General features: G+C 37.7%; 1 protein-coding gene across 1 annotated transcript in view; it reads right to left on the bottom strand.

Moving 5' to 3' along the window:
• Positions 1–4,803, bottom strand: part of LOC106883919 (carbonic anhydrase-like) — a 49,261-nt gene that overhangs the window by 23,285 nt on the left and 21,173 nt on the right. The gene's annotated exons all lie outside the window — the stretch shown is intronic.

Here is a 4,803-nt window from a genome sequence, read left to right as displayed (position 1 = left end):
ACAGAAGAAGGCTGCTGTGCAAAAAGCATACGACGTGTATGGACATGCTTAAAATTGGATTCAGCTTATTACACAGAATAAATAACAGGTTATATATAAAAACATAATGTATAATTTAAATGTGAAGGTGTGTGGCTTAGTGGTTTGGAAGATTCGGTTCACGATCCTAAGGTCGTCAGTTCAATTCCCGGCGACGCGTTGTGTCCTTGAGCAAGACACTTTATTTCACGTTGCTGCAGTCCACTCAGCTGACAAAAATGAGTTGTGTCTGCATTTCAAAGGGCCAGCCTTGTCACACTCTATGTTACGCTGAATCTCCCTGAGGACTACGTTAACGGTTCACATGTCTGTGGAGTGCTCAGTCGCATGCACGTTAAAATCACGCGCAGGCTGTTCCGTTGATCGGGTAAACTGGCACCCTCATCGTCGTAACCGACGGAACGCCAGTTTTGTTTTTATAGTTTCAATAACCTGATCGACCAATAGGATAACCTATACACACTTTAACGGCCTCTACTCTGTGGAACTGGCTGGACTCATCACACCTTCATTCAGGTATTTCCATGCTCCGTGCCTCATCCTTATTCATTACTCATGTTACATCCAGCTCCCCGTCTCGCGACTGGTTGCACCACGATAGACACGGAAGCATTTTCTTTCTTAGAACTTCGGTCCACTTGGATTCTCTCTCTCCTCTTGTCTTTTACGTAGGTGATGATTTACAAAGGCTGAAAAGGATCATTAACGGCATCAATCTCACCGGTCTACGAGGGTCTGCTAATATCATAGGCACTGCCTCTTCCACCAGACTCAGCAAGTAAAAAAACAAAAAAAACAAATAAATAAAATATTAACGAAGTTGACCCACTCCCACCACTCTCAGTAGTTCTGCCCTATCCATATGCAACAGCTAGGAGCAAAAGGAGATAGGAAATGAGTAGCAGATCGTCACCAAAGAAAGGAAAAGAGGATAAGTGAGATGAAAGTTTTAAAGTGAAAGCAGAAAGTGGACATGATCAAAATTTGTTATAACTTGAATAGACTGGTTGCATAAAAATAACTGATTATATAAAAACTACATACTAACAATATGTAATGTAATGAACTTGAAATACAAACAAGGTAATCTACCCATACACTTGTGGATGAGAACCGAGCAGCCTGGTTGGATCAGAGTACCCCATGATTGCCCATTTCATCTCATCCTATTGAATTCGGGTGCACTCAACGACAGCAGTTAGTGTTCATCTTTGTTTTCCCAGTGTCAACAACTACTAAGAAAACAGACGAACATCTAACCGATTGAGAACTGCTGTCCGATGTGTAAGCATGCGCAGGATAGAATCACTAAGTAGCATTTTTACAAAACTCAATCAATGAAAGAAAGTACAAACACACACACACACACACACACACAACAACAACAACAACAACAAAACATAATAGAAGAAATAAAAACAAACAACAATACTGTGTGAAAATCAGCTCTATTAGTTCTGCCGTACTTAGACTAATAAATATCAAAAATACCAATGACGAACATAAACAAACTAAGTATTGTATGCAGTAGCATCTCTAGTTATACAATCAAGCAGCCAAGCTCAGAAGCAGGGGTAGAGACAGAAACAAGGGGACACAAGAACGACCCGACAGCATCAACAAAGCAGAAATACAGGTTAATAAAAAAAACTAATCAAAAATATTTGTCAATATTATTAAAAGCTGTATCTACTAACACGATCTCAAGATTATACATACATACATGCATGCATATATATATATATATATATATATATATATATATATATATATATATATATATATATATATATGTATACATATAAAGACTGTCAATCAGAGAACAGAGATACCGTAATGAGAGTGCAGTTTAACAAGGCAGCAATAGCCTAACTAATGAAACAACAAGGCAAAATTAAATACAGGGAAGAAGATTCAGAAATAATGGAAGATTAAATGTCTTTCAGCAAAATAAGACCTTTATAGGATTACTCCCTCCAGGCTCCGCTACCACAGATATTCTCTTTGGAACTAATCCAACATCAGTGCTCTCGTCGGCGCCTCTTTTAGAGATACATCTTTAAAGAGCGAACCAGGAGAGAGCTTCTAGGTGGTTGCTCGATCTGCTAGAAACAACCAACTCTCTTGCAAATTGTGATCAACTATTCTTGAAAAAAACACATTGGGTAATATAGTCCAGGGTTTCCTGTACAAAGATATTCCGTCTGTGACCATGCAGCAAAAAAAGCAGATGGTCACAGCCGGAACGCCTGTGACCAAGGGATGACATGTAGGGATGACATGTAGGGATGACATGAGTCTGAACTACAACAACGACAAAATATATAAAGGAGGATTCGATCAATTCTAGAAGAAACACTGATCGGAAACGTTGGAAATGTAAAAGTTCACACAAAGAACACAAGAACACTGGGAAAAAAGCTGTGTGGAGTTAAAACAAATATAGATATCGTGAAGGAAGTGAAAAATATTTGATGACGTTTCGAAACTGTAACCTTCATCAAGGAAGAGAAATGTTTACGAGTTAATTAAATTACACAGAGATTCCATTGATAATTCAATAACCACACTTCTTGGAATGATAACAGCCAGTGCAGACTGTCCTTACTTTCCACAGATTCTCAATTTTACTATAAAAAGATTTAAAAATTACCAGCTGTAATTATATATATATGTGTGTGTGTGTGTGTGTGTATGTGTGTGTGATTCGCCATGATAGATCGCTGATCACTAAATTTATATATTTTTTCTCCTTGTTTCTCCTTTTTTCTTTCCGTGTTACTTTCAGTTGAAAAGTGTAGGCTCCAAACGTCAAAGACTTTCTCTATTCCCGAGCGTTAAACTAATACATCCATTTGTTGTTTACACCACATGTCTTCGTCTGCTGTTTTTTTCGTAAATTCTCCTATATATATATATATATATATATACAATATATACACTCAATATATATATATATATATATCTATATCTATATCTATATATATATATTGATAGGGATATTAATTTGGTTCCACTACTTCAGATACAAAGACGTTGGCCGCATAGATAATATATTTGTAGATGTATTGATTTCTGTCTTTAGTATTATACACACGCTCATTACAATAGGTGTGGGAATAAATTGACTTAGATCAACTGACTTGAATGAAGATGGATTAATACTGAAGACAAATTGTGAATGCGTGTTTAAGTGTGTACGCGTCAGTGTGTTAGTGAATATGTATGTGTGGTTGTGACGCAGTGTGGCCGAATGATTAAGTTGTTCATTTCGTAATCATATGGTTTCGGGTTCGATCTCACTGGTGGCATGTTCGTCTTGTTTCTTTTACCGTAGACTCGAATCGATCGGCGAATTCTGATAAAAGTCAACCGTGTCAAATTACGCCAAGCGTATTCTACCTGTAATTCATAGATACCGCATTGTCTCACAATATATCACGCTGATGCCCCACGAAGATAATATTAATGGTGCACATATCTGTGGAATACTCAGCCGTTTACATATTAATTCAGCTGCTGGAACAGCTAAATCCTCATCGTAGAAACTGATCGTGATCCATTCACTATCGTTACTTTACTAGTCAGTTAATTAAATGGTCTTGTTATGGATGCAGTCTAGGCTGTTTCCGTGTAGCAGCAACATCACCATTCTTGATATGTTAGTGTGGGTGAAACCCCCACCACAATATATGTAATCAAACGCAAAAACTGTGCAATGCCTGTGTGTCTCTATACAAAATGTTAGAGAACATTCTAACTTTTTGTATAAAGGCCATGTTGTGTCCCTCACGACATTATTCAGTTAGCGATACTTGAAAGGTATAACTCAATTAGCGATGACACTTTTCGTAACCGGAAATAAACCACGAAGACTCATAAGCGAAGCGAGCAATAGAGCTAACACATAATCTTTCGAATTGCTAGAAAGAGCAGTGAAAATACACTACCACCTAAAGAAAATATATGACATGCTAGAGAATATAACTTTTAGAATCCCAAAAAAGACGTGGTGGTCAGCGCTTGATCTAGCGCTAAATAAAAACAAGAACTGCTGCTGCTGCTACTACTACTACTACTACTACTACTACTACTACTAACCTCAGTTACCTAATAGTGAACCTAGACAACACTAAAATACAGGTCAAACTCAACTATGAACAGGCAACATCAATCAGTGACATAGTTGGGTTAAGTCTGTAGGTGATACGTGTTTGCACTGCGCAGATGTTGGGATGGCTAATTATTATGTACCGTATGCTTGCATTGACAGGGTTAGTTATGAATTCATCGACAAGAAAAATAACAAGCCATTGTAAAATGTAGCTTGTTGTGCTAAAACAGCAGCCGAATCGCCCTCATGTCACAGTCTAATTAAAACGGAACGACGCATTGTTTTATGAGATCTTAATGTCTCCAAAAACTTTCTAAAAAAATCCCGAAACAAAATTGAAACGTTTACAGCTGGAATGCATTTAGACAGCAACAACGACAACAACAACACTAGTAACAACTGTTTTTGTTAAATTTCTCCCAACCATTTGAAGTATTCTAAATTTTCACCAGGTTATTAAAAAAAAAATATATATATAGGCTTAGGTGTGGCTGTGTGGTAAGTAGCTTGCTTATGATCCACATAGTTCCGGGTTCAGTCCCACTGCGTGGCACCTCGGGTGTCTTCAACTATAGCCTCGGGCCGACCAAAGCCTTGTGAGTGGATTTGGTAGACGGAAACTGAAAGATGCCCGTCGTATATATATATAT

This window comes from Octopus bimaculoides, chromosome 6, assembly GCF_001194135.2.
Source record: "Octopus bimaculoides isolate UCB-OBI-ISO-001 chromosome 6, ASM119413v2, whole genome shotgun sequence".
Taxonomy (NCBI): Eukaryota; Metazoa; Mollusca; class Cephalopoda; order Octopoda; family Octopodidae; genus Octopus; species Octopus bimaculoides.
This window is presented reverse-complemented; position numbering and strand designations above follow the sequence as displayed.